Raw genomic sequence first — 25,557 nt, forward strand, 5'->3', positions numbered from 1 at the left:
CCACCGGAGAGCATCTGAAGTATGTGGTTCAAATATGTTTTCCTTAGGAGAAAGCCACCAACAACACTGCTGAATATGACGGGCTCCTTGCCGGACTCAGAATTGCGGTGGAGTTGGGAATCAAGAAATTGATCATCCGTGCAGACTCACAGCTCGTGATGAGACAATTTACAACCAGAGTCCATTGATGGAGGCATATGTAGAGGAGGTGAGAAAGCTGGAAGAACACTTTGATGGGTTGCAAGTAGAGCACGTGCCACGCGTGGAGAACAGCATTGCTGATCACTTGTCAAAGTGTGCTGCGTGAAAGCTCCCTATGGAACCGGGACTTTTGTCGTCCACCTAACTCAACCATCAGTGTCCCCTTCAATGATGGCCAGAAAAAGAAGAAAGTTGGACTCCGGCAAGTATCTCCCGGCAGGACTTCCTGAAGCTGCGGGTCGAGATGCTGCTGAGAACAACCTTACCTCGGTTGGTGAGAAGCACCCTCCAGCGGAACCACATGTTCTTGCGGTCGAGGTAAGCGCTCCCACGAATGAGGAAGTGCCTTTAGTCCTTGTTGTCGAGCCACAGGCTCCAACTTGGGCACATCACATAGTCCATTTCCTTCAAATAGGAGAACTTCCCGAAGAGCAAGAAGAAGCTGAAAGAGTAGCCCGATGGTCCAGTATGTATGAGTTTTTCGATGACACTATGTACAGAATGAGGCCAAATGGGGTGAAATTCAAATGCATCTGCCAGGAAGATGGGTTGAAGCTGTTGGCAGAGATACATAAGGGTGTGTGCGGCTCTCACATTAGATCAAGAACCCTGGTTGGAAAAGCTTTCTGGCAGGGTTTCTACTGGCCCACAACCCTCCAGGATGCAACCGAGCTAGTCACAAAATGTGAAGCCTGCCAGTTCCACTCGGAGAACATCCATCAACCAGCTCAAGCTCTCCAGGCGATCCCTTTATCCTGGCCATTTTCGATCTGGGGGCTTGACATCTTGGGCCCCTTCCCCAGTGGCACTGAGGGCTTTGAAATCTTGTACGCCGTAATCGACAAGTTTACAAAGTGGCCGAAAGTGGAGCCAGTGAGGAAGGTGACCGCATAGTCAGCTGTCAAGTTCTTGAAAGGATTGGTGTGCCGTTCTGGAGTGCCCGCCTGAGTGATCACCGACAACAGCACCCAATTCATGAGACGCACCTTCATACAGTACGTCCAAAGCCTTGGGAGCAAGGTCTCCTTTGCCTCTGTCGCTCATCCCCGGAGCAATGGGCACGAATGCTGAAGTGTTCACTACAAAAAAGACTCATCCGTGACATTTTGAGCCGAACGAAATTTTTCCTGTCATGCTTATGACACTTCTATGACGATAATTGTGACAAAACCTGGTATCATCATAGATACGGTGGGTTCCTACTTCTATGACAAAAAAGCATGACCAAAAATGGGCTTTCCGTCCTAGGCGGGCCGGAGACGCAGCTGCATGACATTCTTTGGGCCGTCCATGACGGAAAAAACTGTGGTAGAAGGGAGGCCGAGGAAAATATCGGGGAGTTCCCTCTTACAGTGGGTGGTCGGGGCCGAGCGATGCACGGAGATATTGCACGTTTCTCTCGTACACGTACACGTGTTGGTGCGAGGCGTTCGGCTCTAACTGAACCCGAGCGAGGCGTTCGCCTACTGAACCCGAGTGATTGCACTGGCTACGCGTTACTGAACCCGAGCGATCGATCAATCCCTGGCTGTTAACTAAACCCGATCGAGCGATTCCATCGCTACTGCTGCTAACTGAAGCTGATTGAACCTGCTGGCTCTTGATGAACAGTAAGCGTTGTTGGGGGTTGGATGAATAGTCCCTGGTGGGGGTTGGATGAACATGACCCCGTGGTAGTAGATGCCGTTGCCGCTGGATGAACTAGACCCCGATCGAGCCGGTTGAGGGTGGATGAATAGGACCCCGTGGTGGGCTAGTTGAACAGTAGCCGGTGGACGGCTGGATGAACAGTAGCCCGTGGAGAGGTTGTTGAACAGTAGCCGGTGGAGGTTGGATGAACAGGAGCCCGTGGATGAACAGTAGCTGGTGGAGGCTGGAGGGAGACATCGTGGATGAACAGTCGCAGGTGCAGGCTGGAGGAGGTCGATGGTGCATGAACAGTAGCCCATGGAGGATGGAGCAAGGCAGTAGACGGTGGATGAACAGTAGCCCGTGGAGTCCCATTTTGCGGTAGGCTGCACCCCTCCCGATGAATAGGACCCCCGTTTCGACCATATGAGGTCGAAGAGAAGTCCGTTTCCTCCATTTTGCGGTACGCCACACCCCTCCTGATCAACAGGACCCCGTTTCGACCATAGGAGGTCGAAGAGAAGTCCGTTTCCTTTGTTTTGCGGTACGCCAGACCCCTCTAGGTGAACAGGATCCCGTTTCGACCATAGGCGGTCGAACAGAAAGTCGTTTCCTCCGTTCTGTGGTACGCCAGTCCTCGTTTCGGCTGTTCCATCCAAGCTGGTTGGCTCCCGATGAACAGGACACATTTCGTTGCCTCCTGATGAACACGGCGACGCAATTTCTCCGTTCCGACCCAGCCGGTTGGCTGCCGACGAACAGGACGCCGTCGCTGCTCTCTACTGCCTCTCCATGTACACGAGCCCTGGCCGTACGTATGCGCGAGTAGGCATTCGAGACCCCGCCCGTATGTACGTACGTGGCCGTATTCACTTTCTTGCACCCTGACTGTACGTACATGTACACGATATTGGCGGGACTGCATGACATGCTACGTCTGCGCCTCTACTACGACACGTGCCCTTCCTTATTCGGCATGGTTCATCGCTGCAGCCTGCACACAGAACGATCGACCAGTATGTACATACACGTTCGTGACCAGAATGACAACACTATGTACGCTTCGACCAGGTGGGTCCCGACTATCAGGAAGGATAAGGAGGCACTTCCTTGCGTGTGAAGTTATTGCTGGTGGGTCCCAGCTGTCAGGGGGAATCATTTTTTGCCCATAATATGGACGCACTTCCTTGCGTGCAAAGATGTAGCTGGTGGGTCCCAGCAGTCAAGGGGGGACATTTTTTCATGAAATGCGATGGCCTGTCCGGTGGATCCCTGATGCCAGGTGGAGAAATCATTATTTTGCACGTAATAAGGAGGCACTTCCTTGCTGCGGCCGTGGACCCAGCTGTCAGCCTCTCCACGTACAGTACTCTTCCGATGGAAGTCGTTCCTTGGCCACATTGACCACGCCGCGCCGAAAGCACCAAGGAGGTGGACGACAACGAGGCATAGGAAGGGGACGACGTGGAGCCGGGGAAGACGCGGCAGTGGATGCCCACACGGAGAGGAGGACGAGGGTTGACTGGTTTAGCTGCGGTGTGAGGCTGCCATCGCCGCAAATAACAGGGGTTGTGGGTGAGTAGAGGGATGGCCTGGCCAGAGGTTGGAGTAGGGTGGGGTGATCAGGCCTGCGCGGGAGCAGAGCCGGCCATGGGAGGCAGGAGTAGGCGGCATGACTGGTGCTGGTTTGGGCAGCTGGAGCAACAAGACCAGAGCTTGAAGAACCACTACGGCCGTTGGATGGACATTGTACAGTCACTTGAGCTAGAATCATTCATATTGACTAAGTTGACAAAGCCCTCCATCCGCGTCAACTTAGTAGGCCCACAAGTCGGCCTCCCACTATGATGGGTCCCAGCTAGCAGGGGGGTATTCATTTTTTTGTGCGTAATAAGGATGCACTTCCTTGCGTGCGAAGATATAACTGGTGGGTCCGAGCTATCAGTGGGGGGGCTTTTTTCGCGAAATACAGAGGCCCTTCTGGTGGGTCCCAGCTATCAGGTAGAGGAATCATTATTTTGCGTGTAATAAGGAGGCATTTCCTTGCGTGCGGCCGTGGACCCAGCTGTCAGCCTCTCCACGTACAGTCCACTTCTGATGGATCTCATTCGTTGACCACGCCGCGCCGAGAGCACCAGGGCGGTGGACGACGGCGAGGCCTAGGAAGGGAACGACACGGAGCTAGGGAAGACTCGGCAGTTGTTTCCCACGCAGAGGGCAGTACGAGGGTTTACTGGTTCGTCTACCGTCGCCGGAGAATAACAACAGGTGTGGGTGAGTAGAGGGGTGGCTAGGCCAGCGATGGGAGTACGGTAGGGCGGTGAGGTGTAAGACCCTGGATTTTTCCCTTCTCTTTTTCTGATGATTTTCTTGGATTTCTTGTTTTGATTTGCTTTTCTGTGGCTATGTGGTTCTAAAACTTGGGAAGATCATGTCTTCCTAGGTTTTATAGTGGCTTGTCATCCTCATCATCATCCCAAGATCATGTCATTTTCATCCTTGACCTAATTCAATATTCTTTTTCTAGGGAATATTCCGTTTCTATTAAAGGAATGATTATTTTTGCCCTAGGTTGTGAAGCAACCTATATTTCTGTCACCCCCAAAATTCCCAAATAATTCTCATAAATTGTTTGGGTCATATCTTCCTCAAATATGTCAAAATCCTTCCTTGGCATCATCAAAGATAATTCACAAATATTCCTTTTCTAATTCTGCCCTTAGTGGCTTTTTGAGAAGGAAGTGTCATTTATCTTTGCTTGATGGACCCAAAACTTTTTGGACATATTTTCCTGTCCATATAATTGCCCCATGCAAAAATTCAACTCAATTTGTCTAGTAAATATTCCTGAGCAATTTTTCAAAGTTCCTGTCTGATGGAAGCCTGTGTGAAGGAAGTAAAAGCTAGGCATATCCAAATGAGTTGAAAATTTGCAAGGTCCTTCATATGATCAAATCGTGACTCTCCACCAAATTTGAGCTCATGTAACTCATCTATATGAGCCCAGCTCCAAATCTTGGTTTCTGGTCAGATTTTCAGTTTGTGAAGCAACCATATTTAATATTGCTTCATTTAATAAAAAAATTGAACAGGACATTCTCCTATCCATATAAATTCTCACCTGTAAGTTTTAGCCCATTTCATTAATCCATCTGCCCTCTACAATTTTTCCATGTTTCTCTCCAGAGAGATGCTATATGAAGCAAGTGCTAGTTTGGCTAATCCAAATGGCATGAAACATTTTGAGCATCTTCATATGTTCAATCATTGGGCCATGCCCAATTTAAGCTCATTGTATGCACCTATGTGAGTTCCCCTTCATGATCTTGATTCTGCACCAGATTATGTAGTTGTTAAGCAACCATTTTAAATCTTGATCCAAATCCCTCCAAACTTCACAGGATCATAGTCCTTCCTACTCTAAACCTCCCAGACATCAATTTTGATCCGTAGCCTTTCTTTGTTGATCACTGTATTGCAGCTTAAGTTTGCAATAGTAAACTTCAGAGGATCATTACCACCTAACCATAGTGCCCCTGATCGAGTCATCACCTCATTTGTAACCTAGCTTGGAGGGACTACACGTTGACACGATCGGCCCGGACAGAACGCGCGGCTTGCACTAGTGCATGCGGTGATCACGCTTGCGTCATGCTAATTGGGAGCTCTGGCTCATTCCGGTTGCTCTTCTCGTCCGCTCCCTCGTCGTCTCAACGTCCAACCTTGTCCGGGAGCTCCCCCGTGAGGCTCTCATCGTCCTGTGCCCGGGTGCCCTCTTGGTTCGCCATGAATGCGCTGCAACCGCCATGCCTGTGCCGCGTCCAGCTCCTATCCTCCATTAGAGCACTACTCGGGCTCGCCCGTGATGCTCTAGATACTTCTCCCGCGCCTATTTAAGCTGCCCCGAGGTCCTCCGCACATCACCCGCTCCTCCCTCGCCTCATTTGTCCACCGGAGCTGCCTCTCTTCGCCTCCGTCCACTGCCGTCCGCCATGGCCGCCCCGATCTCATCTCGTTTCCGGCAAGCCTATTCCCCCTCTCGCCTCCCCTCCACCTCCACCACCTTCCCCTCTCTCCAGCGCGCCTCCCCACCACCTCGCCCCCTCACCGGAGCCACCGTGGCTGCGGATCCCCTCCAGCTAGAGCCGCCTCCTGCGCCCTCTGTTGCTCCTCGCCCTGGCCGCTCCTCTCTTCCCCGGCGACCGTGCTTCGCATGAACGAGGCCGACAGCCTCCTCCACATGCGCCGGTGACCTCCCCTCGGCGGAAGGAGGCCGAAGGCACCGGGTGCCGGCGTCAGCCGCTCCTCTGCCTCGCCCCGTCCCTGCTTCTGTCGGGAAGAAGAAGACAGGCGCGAGGAGGAGAGAGAGATCCAGGCGGGGCCCACCCGTCAGCTCCTCGCACGTTGACCTCGGCCACGCTGACGTGGTACTATTAAGTGAAGGCGGTCCGCGAATATGTTTGCTTTGCTAGAAAACATACACTGGTTAGACTACGACCTAAAATACGCTATCCTCTTCTGAAAACGTCTCCCGCTTCTACTTCGGCCGAAAGTACACTTTCTTTTTCGGAAAACGTAATCTGCCCGAAGGCATTTTCTGTTTTAACCTCCAAGGGCCTGTCTGCGAATAAAATATTCACAGATTAGTCCCTGAACTACCACCCTTCGTATCTTCGCGCCCGTAACTCCGATCGAGGTGAAATCAATGCTCACTTCTTAGTCTCGTCAAGATCTTTTTGTTGGTAACATTTTCACTAGGTGGTACCATAGTGAAAAGACCATTTTGCCCTTGCTTCTAATCAGCCCCACTTCGAGAGAGAAGAACATGTGGCAAATCGTTCCGCGGCTTCACCACACTTCTTCCCAGAGTCTCCGTCACCCCCAGGCAAGCCACGACAACCACTTGCATGATGGATTTGCAGTAGCCTTGATTTTCCACTTGAATATTTAAATATTGTGTGCCGGTTAAAATTTTGTGAATGATTTATATATGCTCGTGAATCCATGCTTATCCTTATGATATAGTCATTTTGCCGGTTAAAATTTTGTGAATGATTGTTTAAATAGTTACTTGCTAGTATTATTATCATGTTCTTTAATGGTAAGTATTTACAATGCTAGTGGCCATGCTATGTTCTTATGTAGTGTTGTTATTGTGTTATTCATTACTATGCCATGCTCAGGTGCATCCAGTAGGGTAAATGATTTGTTGTTGCTGGTATGTTAAATAGTGATGTGGTTCATCCATGCTCATATGCATTGTTATTTCATCATGTTATTATGGCTCAGCTTATTGCATTCAAGTCTATCCGGATAATAATCAAACTTGAACAACTGTTTGATGACTCATCGTGCCACCAAATCGAGCTGACCAATGCATCCACACTTGCCTTATGGGGGGGGTCCTAACTAGGTCTATTGCCATGGCTCTCGCTAGTGACTCCAACGAGGGAAGGTTATGGGCGCGCCCTACCCTGATCAGGTAGGCGGACATAAGCCTTGTGAGCCCGAGTTTGGTTATGTGCACATGTCCCCGTTTGCGACCGTTTTTGTTTTGCCACGACGGTGGCCGGCCACATAGGTGGCGGATGTCACGAGTTGACATCGGGGCCACCCAGGACTGAACCCAAAGGGGGTGTTGGTCGGAGTGCCCAAGAGAGTGTCATGGTAGTAGATCGGTTTTGTCGGGACGTCGTTGGTCCACCCGAATGGGAGTGAGAGGCCATGGGTTCCGTGGTGTGGGTACAGTGTAGTAACCTCTGCAGAGTGTGTGTTAAATCTATCGATAGCCGCGCCCGCGGATATGGGCCATAATAATAACTTGACTAATAATAACCTTGGTTCGATGATGAGAAAGAGATTGGTTGTGATTGAGAGATGATCACGGAGGTATCTTGGATACCGAAGTTGGTTGATCTTTATGTGATAGCGAGATGATCACGGAGGTATCATGGATACCGATGTTGGTAAGTTGATCTTTGAGATGGTTACGAGGTAACCGCCGAATAAGAGTTAGTTGGTGCTGAAGGAAATATGCCCTAGAGGCAATAATAAAGTTATTATTTATTTCCTTATATCATGATAAATGTTTATTATTCATGCTAGAATTGTATTAACCGGAAACATAATACTTGTGTGAATACATAGACAAACAGAGTGTCACTAATATGCCTCTACTTGACTAGCTCGTTGATCAAAGATGGTTATGTTTCCTAGCCATAGACATGAGTTGTCATTTGATTAACGGGATCACATTATTAGGAGAATGATGTGATTGACTTGACCCATTCCGATAGCTTAGCACTCGATCGTTTAGTATGTTGCTATTGCTTTCTTCATGACTTATACATGTTCCTATGACTATGAGATTATGCAACTCCCGTTTACCGGAGGAACACTTTGTGCGCTACCAAACGTCACAACGTAACTGGGTGATTATAAAGGTGCTCTACAGGTGTCTCCAAAGGTACTTGTTGGGTTGGCGTATTTCAAGATTAGAATTTGTCACTCCGATTGTCGGAGAGGTATCTCTGGGCCCACTCGGTAATACACATTATAAGCCTTGCGAGCATTGTAACTAATGAGTTATTTGCGGGATGATGTATTACGGAACGAGTAAAGAGACTTGCCGGTAACGAGATTGAACTAGGTATCGAGATACCGACGATCGAATCTCGGGCAAGTAACATACCGATGACAAAGGGAACAACGTATGTTTTTAGGCGGTCTGACCGATAAAGATCTTCGTAGAATATGTGGGAGCCAATATGAGCATCCAGGTTCCGCTATTGGTTATTGACCGAAGAGGTGTCTCGGTCATGTCTACATAGTTCTCGAACCCGTAGGGTCCGCACGCTTAACGTTACGATGACGGTTATATTATGAGTTTATGTGTTTTGATGTACCGAAGGAGATAGGAGTCCCGGATGAGATCGGGGACATGACGAGGAGTCTCGAAATGGCCGAGACGTAAAAATCGATATATTGGACGACTATATTCGGACTTCGGAAAGGTTCCAAGTGATTCGGGTATTTTTCGGAGTACCGGAGAGTTACGGGAATTCGTATTGGGCCTTAATGGGCCATACGGGAAAGGAGAGAAAGGCCCCAAAGGGTGGCCGCACCCCTCCCCATGGACTAGTCCGAATTGGAATAGGGAGGGGGGCGCCCCCTTCCTTCTTTCTCCTTCTCCCTTCCCTTCTCCTATTCCAACAAGGAAAGGAGGAGTCCTACTCCCGGTGGGAGTAGGACTCCGCCCTTGGCGCGCCCTCCTCCTTGGCCAGCGGCCTCCCCCTTGCTCCTTTATATACGGGGGCAGGGGGCACCCCATAGACACAACAATTGATCATTGATCTCTTAGCCGTGTGCGGTGCCCCCCTCCACCATATTACACCTCGATAATATCGTACCGGTGCTTAGGTGAAGCCATGCGTTGGTAGAACATCATCATTGTCACCACGCCGTCGTGCTGACGAAACTCTCCCTCAATACTCGGCTGGATCGGAGTTCGAGGGACGTCATCGAGCTGAACGTGTGCTGAACTCGGAGGTGCCGTACGTTCGGTACTTGATCGGTCGGATCATGAAGACGTACGACTACATCAACCGCGTTGTGTTAACGCTTCCGCTATCGGTCTACAAGGGTACGTGGACAACACTCTCCCCTCTCGTTGCTATGCATCACCATGAACTTGCGTGTGCGTAGGAATTTTTTTGAAATTACTATGTTCTCCAACAGTGGTATCAGAGCCTGGTTTTATGCGTTGATGTTATATGCACGAGTAGAACACAAGTGAGTTGTGGGCGATATAAGTCATACTGCTTACCAGCATGTCATACTTTGGTTCGGCGGTATTGTGAGATGAAGCGGCCCGGACCGACATTACCCGTACGCTTACGCGAGACTGGTTTCACCGTTGCGAGCACTCGATGCTTAAAGGTGACTGGCGGGTGTCTGTCTCTCTCACTTTAGTTGAACCGAGTGTGGCTACGCCCGGTCCTTGCGAAGGTTAAAACAACACCAACTTGACAAACTATCGTTGTGGTTTTGATGCGTAGGTAAGAACGGTTCTTGCTAAGCCCGTAGCAGCCACGTAAAACTTGCAACAACAAAGTAGAGGACGTCTAACTTGTTTTTGCAGGGCATGTTGTGATGTGATATGGTCAAGACATGATGCTATATTTTATTGTATGAGATGATCATGTTTTGTAACCGAGTTATCGGCAACTGGCAGGAGCCATATGGTTGTCGCTTTATTGTATGAAATGCAATCGCCATGTAATTGTTTTACTTTATCACTAAGCGGTAGCGATAGTCGTAAAAGCAATAGTTGGCGAGACGACAACGATGCTACGATGGAGATCAAGGTGTCGCGCCGGTGACGATGGTGATCATGACGGTGCTTCGAAGATGGAGATCACAAGCACAAGATGATGATGGCCATATCATATCACTTATATTGATTGCATGTGATGTTTATCTTTTATGCATCTTATCTTGCTTTGATTTACGGTAGCATTATAAGATGATCTCTCACTAAAATTTCAAGATAAAAGTGTTCTCCCTGAGTATGCACCGTTGCGAAAGTTCTTCGTGCTGAGACACCACATGATGATCGGGTGTGATAGGCTCTACGTTCAAATACAACGGGTGCAAAACAGTTGCACACGCGGAATACTCAGGTTAAACTTGACGAGCCTAGCATATGCAGATATGGCCTCGGAACACGGAGACCGAAAGGTCGAGCGTGAATCATATAGTAGATATGATCAACATAGTGATGTTCACCGTTGAAACTACTCCATCTCACGTGATGATCGGACATGGTTTAGTTGATATGGATCACGTGATCACTTAGAGGATTACAGGGATGTCTATCTAAGTGGGAGTTCTTAAGTAATTTGATTAATTGAACTTAAATTTATCATGAACTTAGTCCTGATAGTATTTTGCAAATTATGTTGTAGATCAATAGCTCGCGTTGTTGCTTCCCTATGTTTATTTTGATATGTTCCTAGAGAAAAATTATGTTGAAAGATGTTAGTAGCAATGATGTGGATTGGATCCATGATCTGAGGATTATCCTCATTGCTGCACAGAAGAATTATGTCCTTGATGCACCGCTAGGTGACAGACCTATTGCAGGAGCAGATGCAGATGTTATGAATGTTTGGCTAGCTCAATATGATGACTACTTGATAGTTTAGTGCACCATGCTTAACGGCTTAGAATCGGGACTTCAAAAACGTTTTGAACGTCATGGACCATATGAGATGTTCCAGAAGTTGAAGTTAATATTTCAAGCAAATACCCGAGTTGAGAGATATGAAGTCTCCAACAAGTTCTATAGCTAAAAGATGGAGGAGAATAGCTCAAGCAGTGAGCATGTGCTCAGATTGTCTGGGTACTACAATCGCTTGAATCAAGTGGGAGTTAATCTTCCAGATAAAATAGTGATTGACAGAATTCTCTAGTCACCAGCACCAAGTTAGTAGAACTTCTTGATGAACTATAGTATGCAAGGGATGACGAAGGTAATTCCCGAGCTCTTCGTGATGCTGAAATCAACGAAGGTAGAAATCAAGAAAAACATCAAGTGTTGATTGTTGACGAGACCACTAGTTTCAAGAAAAGGGCAAGGGGAAGAAGGGGAACTTCAAGAAGAATGGCAAGCAAGTTGCTACTCAAGTGAAGAAGCCTAAGTCTGGTCCTAAGCCTGAGACTAAGTGCTTCTACTGCAAAGGGACTGGTCACTGGAAGTGGAACTACCCCAAGTATTTGGTGGATAAGAAGGATGGCAAAGTGAACAAAGGTATATTGGATATACATGTTATTGATGTGTACTTTACTAGTGTTTATAGCAACCCCTCAGCATTTGATACTGGTTCAGTTGCTAAGAGTAGTAACTCAAAACGGGAGCTGCAGAATAAACAGAGACTAGTAAAAAGCGAGGTGACGATGTGTTGGAAGTAGTTCCAAGATTGATATGATCATCATCGCACACTCCCTATACTTTCGGGATTAGTGTTGAAACTAAATAAGTGTTATTTGGTGTTTGCGTTGAGCATGAATATGATTTGATCATGTTTGTTGCAATACGGTTATTCATTTAAATTAGAGAATAATTGTTGTTCTGTTTACATGAATAAAACCTTATATCGTCATACACCCAATAAAATGGTTTGTTGGATCTCGATCTTAGTGATACACATATTCATAATAATGAAGCCAAAAGATGCAAAGTTAATAATGATAGTGCAACTTATTTGTGGCACTGCCGTTTAGGTCATATCGGTGTAAAGCGCATGAAGAAACTCCATACTGATGGACTTTTGGAATCACTTGATTATGAATCACTTGGTACTTGCGGACCGTGCCTCATGGGCAAGATGACTAAAACACCGTTCTCCGGAACTATGGAGAGAGCAACAGATTTATTGGAAATCATACATACAGATGTATGTGGTCCGATGAATATTGAGGCTCGTGGCGGATATCGTTATTTTCTCGCCTTCACAGATGATTTGAGCAGATATGGGTATATCTACTTAATGAAACATAAGTCTGAAACATTTGAAAAGTTCAAAGAATTTCAGGGTGAAGTTGAAAATCATCGTAACAAGAAAATAAAATTTCTACGATCTGATCGTGGAGGAGAATATTTGAGTTATGAGTTTGGCCTTCAGTTAAAACAATGTGAAATAGTTTCACTACTCACGCCACCTGGAACACCACGGTGTAATGGTGTGTCCGAACATCGTAACCGTACTTTATTAGATATGGTGCGATATATGATGTCTCTTACCGATCTACCACTATTCTTTTGGGGTTATGCATTAGAGACAGCTGCATTCACCTTAAATAGGGTACCATCTAAATCCGTTGAGACGACATCTTATGAACTGTGGTTTGGCAAGAAACCAAAGTTGTCGTTTCTTAAAGTTTGGGGTTGCGATGCTTATGTGAAAAAGTTTCATCCTGATAAGCTCAAACCCAAATCGGAGAAATGTGTCTTCATAGGATACCCAAAGGAGACAGTTGGGTACACCTTCTATCACAGATCCGAAGGCAAGACATTCGTTGCTAAGAATGGATCCTTTCTAGAGAAGGAGTTTCTCTCGAAAGAAGTGAGTGGGAGGAAAGTAGAACTTGATGAGGTAATTGTACCTGCTCCCTTATTGGAAAGTAGTTCATCGCAAAAACCAGTTTCTATGACGCCTATACCAATTAGTGGGGAAGTTAATGATGATGATAATGGAACTTCAGATCAAGTTATTACTAAACCTCGTAGGTCAACCAGAGTGAGATCAGCACCAGAGTGGTATGGTAATTCAGTTCTGGAGGTCATGTTACTTGACCATGACGAACCTACGAACTATGAGGAAGCGATCATGAGCCCAGATTCCGCAAAATGGCTTGAGGCCATGAAATCTGAGATGGGATCCATGTATGAGAACAAAGTGTTGACTTTGGATGACTTGCCCGATGATCGGCAAGCCATAGAAAATAAATGGATCTTCAAGAGGAAGACGGACGCTGATAGTAGTGTTACTATCTACAAAGCTAGACTTGTCGGAAAAAGGTTTTTGACAAAGTTCAAGGTGTTGACTACGATGAGATTTTCTCACTCGCAGCGATGCTTAAGTCTGTCCGAATCATGTTAGCAATTGCCGAATTTTATGAAATCTGGCAAATGGATAAACAAAACTGCATTCCTTAATGGGTTTATTAAAGAAGAGTTGTATATGATGCAACCAGAAGGTTTTGTCAATCCTAAAGGTGCTAACAAAATATGCAAGCTCCAGCAATCCATCTATGGACTGGTGCAAGCATCACGGAGTAGGAATATACGCTTTGATAAGTTGATCAAAGGATATAGTTTTATACAGACTTGCGGTGAAGCCTGTATTTACAAGAAAGTGAGTGGGAGCACTACAACATTTCTGATAAGTATATGTGAATGACATATTGTTGATCGGAAATAATGTAGAATTATTCTGCAAAGCATAAAGGAGTGTTTGAAAGGAGTTTTTCAAAGAAAGACCTCGGTGAAGCTGCTTACATATTGAGCATCAAGATCTATAGAGATAGATCAAGACACTTGATAAGTTTTTTCAATGAGTAAATACCTTAACAAGATTTTGAAGCAGTTCAAAATGGAACAGTCAAAGAAAGAGTTTCTTGCCTGTGTTACAAGGTGTGAAATTGAGTAAGACTCAAAGCCCGACCACGGCAGAAGATAGAAAAAGAATGAAAGTCATTCCCTATGCCTCGGCCATAGGTTCTATAAAGTATGCCATGCTATGTACCAGATCTATTGTTTACCCTACACTGATTTTGGCAAGGGAGTACAATAGTGATCTAGGAGTAGATCATTGGACAGCGGTCAAAATTATCCTCACTGGAATAAGGATATGTTTCTCGATTATGGAAGTGACAAAACGCTCATCGTAAAGGGTTACGTCGATGCAAGTTTTGACACTAATCTAGATGACTCTAAGTCTCGGTCTAGATACATATTGAAAGTGGGAGCAATTAGCTAGAGTAGCTCCATGCAGAGCATTGTAGACATAGAAATTTTCAATATACTTACGGATCTGAATGTGACAGACCCGTTGACTAAAATTATCTCACAAGCAAAACATGATCACACCGTGTTAATCACATAGCGATGTGAACTAGATTACTGACTCTAGTAAACCCTTTGGGTGATGGTCACATGACGATGTGAACTATGGGTGTTAATCACATGGTGATGTGAACTATTGATGTTAATCACATGGCGATGTGAACTAGATTATTGACTCTAGTGCAAGTAGGAGACTGAAGGAAATATGCCATAGAGGCAATAATAAAGTTAATATTTATTTCCTTATATCATGATAAATGTTTATTATTCATGCTAGAATTGTATTAACCGGAAACATAATACTTGTGTGAATACATAGACAAACAGAGTGTCACTAGTATGCCTCTACTTGACTAGCTCGTTGATCAAAGATGGTTATGTTTCCTAGCCATAGACATGAGTTGTCATTTGATTGACGGGATCACATCATTAGGAGAATGATGTGATTGACTTGACCCATTCCGATAGCTTAGCACTCGATCGTTTAGTATGTTGCTATTGCTTTCTTCATGACTTATACATGTTCCTATGACTATGAGATTATGCAACTCCCGTTTACCGGAGGAACACTTTGTGTGCTACCAAACGCCACAACGTAACTGGGTGATTATAAAGGTGCTCTACAGGTGTCTCCAAAGGTACTTGTTGGGTTGGCGTATTTCAAGATTAGAATTTGTCACTCCGATTGTCGGAGAGGTATCACTGGGCCCACTCAGTAATACACATCACTATAAGCCTTGCAAGCATTGTAACTAATGAGTTAGTTGCGGGATGATGTATTACGGAACGAGTAAAGAGACTTGCCGGTAACGAGATTGAACTAGGTATCGAGATACCGACGATCGAATCTCGGGCAAGTAACATACCGATGACAAAGGGAACAACGTATGTTGTTATGCGGTCCGACCGATAAAGATCTTCGTAGAATATGTGGGAGCCAATATGAGCATCCAGGTTCCGCTATTGGTTATTGACCGGAGAGGTGTCTCGGTCATGTCTACATAGTTCTCGAACCCGTAGGGTCCTCACGCTTAACGTTACGATGACGGTTATATTATGAGTTTATGTGTTTTGATGTACCGAAGGAGTTCGGAGTCCCGGATGAGATCGGGGACATGACGAGGAGTCTCGAAATGGCCGAGACGTAAAGATCGATATATTGTACGACTATATTCGGACTTCAGAAAGGTTCCGAGTGATTCGGGTATTTTTCGGAGTACCGGAGACTTACGGGAATTCGTATTGGGCCTTAATGGGCCATACGGGAAAGGACAGAAAGGCCCCAAAGGGTGGCCGCACCCCTCCCCATGGACTAGTCCGAATTGGACTAGGGAGGGGGGCGGCCCCTTCCTTCTTTCTCCTTCTCCCTTCCCTTCTCCTATTCCAACAAGGAAAGGAGGAGTCCTACTTCCGGTGGGAGTAGGACTCCCCCCTTGGCGCGCCCTCCTCCTTGGCCGGCGGCCTCCCCATTGCTCCTTTATATACGGGGGCAGGGGGCACCCCATAGACACAACAATTGATCATTGATCTCTTAGCCGTGGGTGCCCCCCTCCACCATATTACACCTCGATAATATCGTAGCGGTGCTTAGGCGAAGCCCTGTGTCGGTAGAACATCATCATTGTCACCACGCCGTCGTGCTGACGAAACTCTCCCTCAACACTCGGCTGGATCGGAGTTCGAGGGACGTCATCGAGCTGAACGTGTGCTGAACTCGGAGGTGCCGTACGTTCGGTACTTGATCGGTCGGATCATGAAGACGTACGACTACATCAACCGCGTTGTGTTAACGCTTCCGCTATCGGTCTACAAGGGTACGTGGACAACACTCTCCCCTCTCGTTGCTATGCATCACCATGATCTTGCGTGTGCGTAGGAATTTTTTTGAAATTACTACGTTCCCCAACAGGTGCATGATATGGTTAATCTGTTGCATGTAGTATCATCATGTTCATGTGCTCATGCCATGCTAATGTTATTTTAGCTGTATCATGTTTAGTTTGTGCATGCTATGTATCATGTTCATGATTGCCTTAACCTACTAATACCATGTTGTTGTTTGTCTTGACTGCTTTTGGTTAATTGTGAGCTTGCAAATACATTCAATGTACTGACCTGGCGTGTCATGCCAGTTTGTAGGTCGTGCCTGGTTTGCTTGCTTGTTTGGTGTGTTTCCCGTGTTCTCGAGCTAGGATAAATGTTCCAGCCTAAGTACCTGCGGATTGGAGTCCATCATCGCCGTTCGTTGTTCCGCTGCTAGTAGAGGTCCCGCTGCCTCGAGTTGTTATGCTGCTAGTTTGTTCTATGCTAGGCAGTGCCGTATTCCATGGGACTTCACCTCAATCTCTGGGCTGGAATACGGGGTGTTCTGGTTTCTCTGAGCCGGGGTGCCACAGGGCTTGGTATCAGACCAGGTCTGGTTGTAGAGCGCCCTAGTCCGCTGGAACGTTAGAAAATGGTAGTATAGGGTCTGGTTGTTGTCCTTGCTTGCTGCATTTGGTTGTTGGATTTGTTTGTTGCATATAGTCTTATTCGGTTACCCCTAACCCCTGTTTCGTGCGTAGATGGCAGTCAGCTTCCATGAGTTCAGTGCCCTCCCTAGAGATCCCGGTGCTGTTCCTATTGCATTCAGTCCCACTCCTGCACCTCTCAACTTTGCCACCCTCCTTGGCGACATGTGGCATAGCATTTATCCCCACGGAGATCCACCCCATTATCAAGTATTCCAGTTTTCTGCCAGTGGAAGAATCCTAGAATATGTTACTCATGTCCATCTGTCGGCCTCGATTCCCGTTGGTAAGCGCACCTACAGTTTCCATGGTGGTTACAGTGCTACTCCCAAGCGTGCCGTTCAACTTGCCGCAATGGCAGGAATCACCAGTCTTCGTCATCAAGAGAGCATGGTGCAAGAGAACCGTGCTTATCAATACTATCCCACCATCGTCAAGAATCCTAAGCGGATCAAGTTCCCGTCTGTCAACCCTCAAGATGACCCGGCTATCCTCGCCATGTCACGCTACATGACGGCCGAGTGTCTTCTTATTTCTGAATTAGTCCGAGACGCCATTCGAGCCTGGAGATTGCTTGGTGTTTCCCTACCTCAATCTCCGCCAGCTTCTCCAACCCCTCCGCCTCGTCCCTCTGGAGTTTCGGAGTCAGCAGTTCCACTCGCTACTCCCTTAACTTCTTCGTCAGTTCACGAGCGTTTTCTCAAGCATAGGGTGTAGTCCTTCGTGTAGTGCATGTGCATTTGTTGTAGTAGCATGCTTGTGTGTGCCTGTGTGGAGTAGTTTTGTAGCTTGTTTGATGTATGCTTTGTCACAATAAATAGTTTTCTCGTGCTTCTTTATTTGAATCTTCGGTGTTACCCCCTTATGGAAAATTGCTCATCAACCGACAACGGATATGAAGAAGCCATGAGAAGTAAAGATATACACCAATGAGATTTTCAGCTCACAGCATTGTATTGTAGACATCCGGTCTGAATACAAGTTATATTCTGCTTAGACTTTCAGTAACAAGTACCCGTCAGAGATACATCTTTATTACAAGAATGATTAAACCACCAGTAGAACAAAATTGGATCCAAGTCCAACAGTGCATTTCAAGTCAAAGCAAGAAGGACGGTCAGACAATTCTTGTCATACAAGTAATCAGCAGCCGGAATGTAAAGAATATGTATATATATATATGTCATCCCGTTCGCAAAGAAAAGCAGCACACTATTTTTCAGTGAAGCGTACAAGGCAAGATTCCTCATTCTTCTTCAGCAAGATACTGCACAAGCTTTTGGCATAAGGTACCAAGTCTTCCCTAGTAAGTCTTTAAGGGGGTAAGCTTATGAGGTACGGTACCCAGTCTTCCTCAGCAAGCTATGTGCCGAAGGCTTCGAGCACAAGCCATCCAGTCTTCCTCAACATGATATCCCGGTGGCTTCCGACACAAGCTGCCCAGTCTTCTTCAGTACAAGATATTAAACAATGAGTTGTCAGCATATGACAGTGTTCCCCAAGAGTCAGATCTGCAACAGTTGGGACCGAAACAAGAATTAGTCAGAACAAAGGTATGCCTCGAGAATCAGATATTTGTTCATACAATGAGTATACTGTCAAGTTCATGCTAGTCCCTCGCACAAGGAAGAATTCATGGTACGCATCCGACAACCTCACCGGTTATTCAAGAGACAGAAAACCAGTGGGTGATGCAAGAACCTACAAGTCTTGAAGAAAGGCAACATTGAGACACCATCTCGACAGTAAAATTCAAGATCAGCCCCGCACACGCGACAAGGTGATGTTATTAATCCTGTTACTGTCAGGCATAGTCGACAACAGTAATGAGATCCGTACAATCACACATGAACCGGATAAATATCCCGAGACTCAAGACCAAAGTATGAATTGCAAGATATTGCACATGGTAGTACTCAGGGTCACAAAAATAATCAAGGGTATATTTGGCCAAGTTCTGTTGGCAAAAAGATTCAGACAAAGAAAATAATAATGAAGGAGAAACACCAACGATACAAGACCTCGTATCAAGACAACTAGCTTAGTCCACAGTATGCTCAGAACTGCCACCAATGAATACCCGAGTCTGTCAGGTCCGAACCAAGGACAGCTCGACATATTGGCCTCAGTGACCATGCTAAAGTATCGCACAACCTACTATCCACATGAGAATACCGGCAAAAATGAAGAATCAGAGTATAAAATCACAAAGCATGTGCTCTCACATATGGGAATAGATTAAAGAATAGACTGCCATGAACGTGATTCTTTGCCAAGATCACCGCCAGTCAAGTCTGCAAATGTTATCATTAGGAGATGGTGCACTTTTCTATTAGTCACGTTAAGAGACGGTCAAACCTTTGGTATAGATTGGATACTCAAGACTGTGAAGCCAATCAAGATAAGTCAGAAACTCCTGCAAGATGTCAGAATCCATTAGAAGAAAAGGTATGATTGGATACTCAAGACTGTGAACCCAGAAGGCATGCATATACATTCGAGCAGCACGATGTCTGGATAGAAGAGATTCTTTGTTCCACGGGTAGATGTGTTCCCCACTCCATGGAATATTCTCGGTACTCGATACAAGAATAACATCTCCAGCAAGGATCAATATCGAGAAGGACACGTTTGTCAGTAATGATAATCTTTCGGACCTCAGCTAAGCCATCAGATATGAAGGAAAAATTTGAGTCAGTATGAACAGGAACATACGAGGTAAGTCTGGTCAGTATGTCAGATACGGTGTAGCAAACCACCCCAGATCAAGGCGGTCAGTCAGATCCAATTCAGTGGGAACATAATATAAGAGTAAATAAGAGAAACCTGAGTTTGAGACAGTTTCTTCAATTGAGAAGATTTACTTGTTCCCTAAGCAACCAAATCTCGAGGACGAGATTTGTTTAAGGGGGGAAGGTTTGTAACACCCTGGATTTTGCCCTTTTCTTTTTCTGATGATTTTCTTGGATTTCTTGTTTTGGTTTGCTTTTCTGTGGCTATAAGGTTCTAAAACTTGGGAAGATCATGTCTTCCTAGGTTTTATAGTGGCTTGTCATCCTCATCATCATCCCAAGATCATGTCATTTTCATCCTTGACCTAATCCAATATTCTTTTTCTAGGGAATATTCCTTTTCTACTAAAGGAATAATTCTTTTTGCCCTAGGTTGTGAAGCAACCTATATTTCTGTTACCCCCAAAATGCCCAAATAATTATAATAAATTGTTTGGGTCATATCTTCCTCAAATATGTCAAAATCCTTCCTTGGCATCATCAAAGATAATTCACAAATATTCCTTTTCTGATTCTGCCCTAAGTGGCTTTTTGAGAAGGAAGTGTCATTTATCTTTGTTTGATTGACCCCTAACTTCTTGTACGTCTTTTCCTGTCCATATAATTGCCCCATGCGAAAATTCAACTCAATTTGTCTAGTAAATATTCCTAAGCAATTTTTTAAAGTTCCTGTCTGAGGGAAGCCTGTGTGAAGGAAGTACAGGCTAGGCATATCCAAATGAGTTGAAAATTTGCAAGGCCCTTCATATGATCAAATCATGACTCTCCGTCAAATTTGAGCTCATGTAACTCATCTATGTGTTCCCAGCTCCAAATCTTGGTTTCTGGTCAGATTTTCAATTTGTGAAGCAACCATATTTAATATTGCTTCATTTAAGCTGAAAATTTAATAGGACATTATCATATCCATATAAACTCTCTCCACCATGTTTTGGCCCATTTCATTAATCCATTTGCCCTGTGCAATTTTTCCAAGTTTCTGTACAAAGAGATGCTATATGAAGCAAGTGCTAGTTTGGCTAATCCAAATGGCATGAAACTTTTTGGGCATCTTCATATCTTCAAATCATTCGGCCATGCCCAATTTAAGCTCATTTCATTGGACCATGCTAAATCTTGGTCCAAATCCCTCAAAACTTCACAAGATCATAGTCCTTCCTACTCTAAACCTCCTAGACATCAATTTTGATCCATAGCCTTTCTTTGTTGATCATTGTATTGCAGCGAAGTTTGCCATAGCAAACTTCAGAGGATCATTACCACCTAACCATAGTTCCCCTGATCGAGTCATCACCTCATTTGCAACCTAGCTTGGAGGGACTACACTTGTGACATGGTCGGCCCGGCCAGAACGCGCCACTTGCACCACTGCACGCGGTGATCACGCTTGCGTCATACTAATTCCGAGCTCTGGCTCGTTCCGGCCGCTGTTCTCGTCCGCTCCCTCGTCATCTCGATGTCCAACCTTGTCCAGGAGCTCCCCCGTGAGCCTCTGCATTGTCCCGTGCCCGGGCCCCCTCCTGGTTCGCCTTGAATGCGCCGCAAATGGCATGCCTGTGCCGCGTACAACTCCTATCCTCCATTAGACCACTGCTCAGGCTCGCCCGTGATGCTCTAGAGGCTTCTTCCGCGCCTATTTAAGCTGCCCCGAGGTCCTCCACGCCTCACCCACTCCTCCCTTGCCTCATTTGTCCACTGGAGCAGCCTCTCTTCGCCTCTGTCCACCGCCGTCCGCCATGGCTGCCCCGGTCTCATCTCGTTTTCGACGAGCCTAGTCCCCCTCTCGCGTCCCCTCGACCTCCACCACCTTCCCCTCTCTCCAGCGCGCCTCCCCACCACCTCGGCCCCTCACCGGAGCCACCGTGGCCGCGGATCCCCTCCAGCTAGAGCCGTCACCCGCACCCTCTGTTGCTCCTCACCGCGGCCGCTCCTCTCTTCCCCGGCGACCATGCTTCATCTGAACAAGGGCGGCAGCCTCCCCCGCATGCGCTAGGGCCCTCCCCTCAGCCAGAGGAGGCTGGAGGCACCGGGGGCCGGCGCTGGCCGCTCCTCTGCCTCTCCCCGTCCCTACTTCTGTCGGGAAGAAGAAGACAGGCGCGAGGAGGAGAGAGAGAGATCCAGGCGGGACCCACCCGTCAGCCTGTCGTGCGTTGACGTCGGCCCCGCTGACGTGGTAAGTGAAGGCGGTTTCTGTGAATACATTTTCTTTGCTGGAAATCGTACTTTGGTTAGACTACGACCTAAAATACGCTTTGCTCTTCTTCTACTTCGGCTGAAAGTACGATTTCTTTTTCAGAAAACGTAATCTGCCCAAAGGCGCTTTCTGTTTTAACTTCAAGGGGCCTGTCTGCGAATACAATATTCACAGATTAATCCCTAAACTTCCACCCTTCATATCTCCGCGACCGTAACTCTGATCGAGGTGAAAACGACGCTCACTTCTTGGTCTCGTCAAGATCTTTCTGTTGGTAAAATTTTCAAGAGGTGGTCCCATAGTGAAAATGACCATTTTGCCCTTGCTTCTAATCAGCCCCCCTTTGAGAGAGAAAAACGTCCAGCAAATCGTTCAACGGCTTTACCGCACTTCTTCCCGGAGTCTCTGTCACCCCCAGGCAAGCCAAGATAGCCACTTGCATGATGGATTTGTAGTAGCCTTGGTTTTCCACTTGAATATTTAAATATTGTGTGCCGGTTAAAATTTTGTGCATGCTTTATATACGCTCGTGAATCCATGCTTATCCTTATGATATGGTCATTCTGCTTCGGTTGTTTAAATAGTTACTTGCTAGTATTATTGTCATGTTCTTTTATGGTAAATATTTCCGATGCTAGTGGCCACGCTATGTTCTTATGTAGTGTTGTTATTGTGTTATTCATTACTATGCCATGCTCAGGTGCATCCAGTAGGGTAAATGATTTGTTGTTGCTGGTATGTTAAATAGTGATGTGGTTCATCCATGCTCATATGCATTGTTATTTCATCATGTTATTATGGCCCAGCTTATTGCATTCAAGTTTAACCGGATAGTAATCAAACTTGAACAACGGTTGGCTGAGTCATGGTGCCATCAAATCGAGCTGACACTACAAAAAAATACACTTCTATGATGATACGTGTTTGTCACGGTAGGTCACGTTTTCTGTCATGCATGTACATCCATGACGATTTTATGACAGAATCAAGATAGTCATACCTGTGCTGTTGTCGAAGTGTTCTATGACAATGACATTACCAAAATTATCATCACAGAAGTGTCCACTTCCATGACGATAAATGGTGCATCATGGAAGTGCTTTCGTCAAGGGTGACCGACACATGGCATCCACTGTAATGGGTCACCGTTAAGCTATCGGGTCTGATTTTGGATCCGATAACCCGTTAACAGCACGGACCAATGAGGATTTTCCACGTGTAAAATTGTCATTGGCCAGAGGAAACACGTGTTGGCTCACCGTTGGGACAGATGTCATCCATTATTGGACCGTAGGCGCCTATGATACGTCGACACGTGGCACGAGCCAACAGAGGCCCATTTCGGTGAAAAGGCGGGCCCGTTTGACTTGGTCAAAAGGTAACGGGTCGGCCCACGCAAAGCCTGTTAACGGCCTATTCATATATAGCCCATTTACGGCCCGCTAACTCACGACCCGTTATGGCCTATCAGAATTAAGCCCAGTAGCTTCATCTGGGCCGTCCAATATGATTCCAGCCCGTTGTAACTTTCGGCCCATGTACGGCCCATGATGTCTTTCGGCCCATACGAGGCCATTTGTAACTCTTGGCCCATTAACGGCCCGTGGTGAATCTGGCCCGCAATGAACAGTGTACCACTTTGTACCCATTAACGGCCTATTATTCCATTGGGCCGTTTCCAACCCCTGTTATCTTTTGTCCTTCTTAGGACCCATTTATTATTGGACTTATTTCCAGCATCCGGTTACTTACGGCCCGTTACTGGCGTTTTCTACTTGTGGGCCAAATTCAGCCCGTGGTTACAATCGGCCCGTTTGTGGCCTGTCAATCCGTTGGGCCGTTTTCATAGCGTCATCAAAGACGGTTGATTAACAATGGCCCGTTATGGTCGGCCCATGAATGGACGATTCCAAATCTAGCCCGTTTGCGGCCCATAATGCGGCCTGTTATTGGCCCATGTTTGGCTGATCGATCATATAACCCATAGAAGGCCCATTGATGCTACGGCCCGTAGAAGGCCCATTGTTTCTACAGCCCGTAGGAGGCCCATGGTAACTACAATAAATATGTAGCCTATGGTTATTGTGGCCTAGTTTTAAAAAATAGGTTATTGCGGCTACTAGCAAACCGTAGAAAAACAACTGCACTGGCTGCAAGCAAATAAATAAACAAGACAATAAGGAAATAAATAAGCAAGCAAATTACGCTAGGCTATCACGACTATTACACATATTACATCCATTGGGCATCAAAGTTCACCACCAGTGCAAATATAGGGAACAAAGCAGCATATCATATACACTGGTTGTCAAAGTTGGCGACCAGTGCAAATAAACGCCGCAGCAAAACAAGTCCAGAATTGAAACCACTTCAGAAGAGCTCAAGAAACAATATCCTGGGTACCCATAATGCTTAGCAAGCTTATTAACTTTCTCTTGTTTGGCGCTTAAATCCTCCAGCGCTTGATGTTGCATAAGAAACTATGCATCTGAATTCTGCAGGGACTTCCTCACTCCTTCGGCTTCTTGCCACAACACAGCTGACTGATGCCTTTCAGCTTGTAGCTGAGACTGAAGAAGCTGAAGTGATTCAGGCAGTGAGTTCGAAGAGCTTGTGCCAGCGGTACTATCCAGTAACTCGAACACTACATCAACGCAGCACTATGTAATATGGTCACTGTATTGTCCATATCATTCTAGTTTATATTGCCAAATCAAGATAGAGACAAAGTTCAAGTCATATATTTTTAAGACACAAGAGCATAGACAGAATATAAGTGTTTGAAACTACACAACATTGGCAACACTTGTAATGTGCATCACATGAGAACATAATTGTTTATACAACTAAAACTGAAATCAACATAGAGAAAGAAGTTAGAACAGCAATCCAGTTAAAGAAATAGGTTTAAAACATACCTGAAGGAAATATTCCCTAGAGGCAATAATAAAGTATTATATATTTCCTTATATCATGATAAATGTTTATTATTCATGCTAGAATTGTATTAACCGGAAACATAATACATGTGTGAATACATAGACAAACAGAGTGTCACTAGTATGCCTCTACTTGACTAGCTCGTTAATCAAAGATGGTTATGTTTCCTAGCCATAGACATGAGTTGTCATTTGATTAACGGGATCACCTCATTAGGAGAATGACGTGATTGACTTGACCCATTCCGTTAGCTTAGCACCCGATCGTTTAGTATGTTGCTATTGCTTTCTTCATGACTTATACATGTTCGGAAAGGTATCTCTGGGCCCACTCGGTAATGCACATCACTATAAGCCTTGCAAGCATTGTGACTAATGAGTTAGTTGCGGGATGATGTATTACGGAACGAGTAAAGAGACTTGCCAGTAACGAGATTGAACTAGGTATCGAGATACCGACTATCGAATCTCGGGCAAGTAACATACCGATGACGAAGGGAACAACGTATGTTGTTATGCGGTCTGACCGATAAAGATCTTCATAGAATATGTGGGAGCCAATATGGGCATCCAGGTCCCACTATTGGTTATTGACCGGAGAGGTGTCTCGGTCATGTCTACATAGTTCTATAACCCGAAGGGTCCGCACGCTTAACGTTACGAT

The sequence above is a fragment of the Triticum aestivum genome, chromosome 4D, assembly GCF_018294505.1.
Source record: "Triticum aestivum cultivar Chinese Spring chromosome 4D, IWGSC CS RefSeq v2.1, whole genome shotgun sequence".
Classification (NCBI taxonomy): Eukaryota; Viridiplantae; Streptophyta; class Magnoliopsida; order Poales; family Poaceae; genus Triticum; species Triticum aestivum.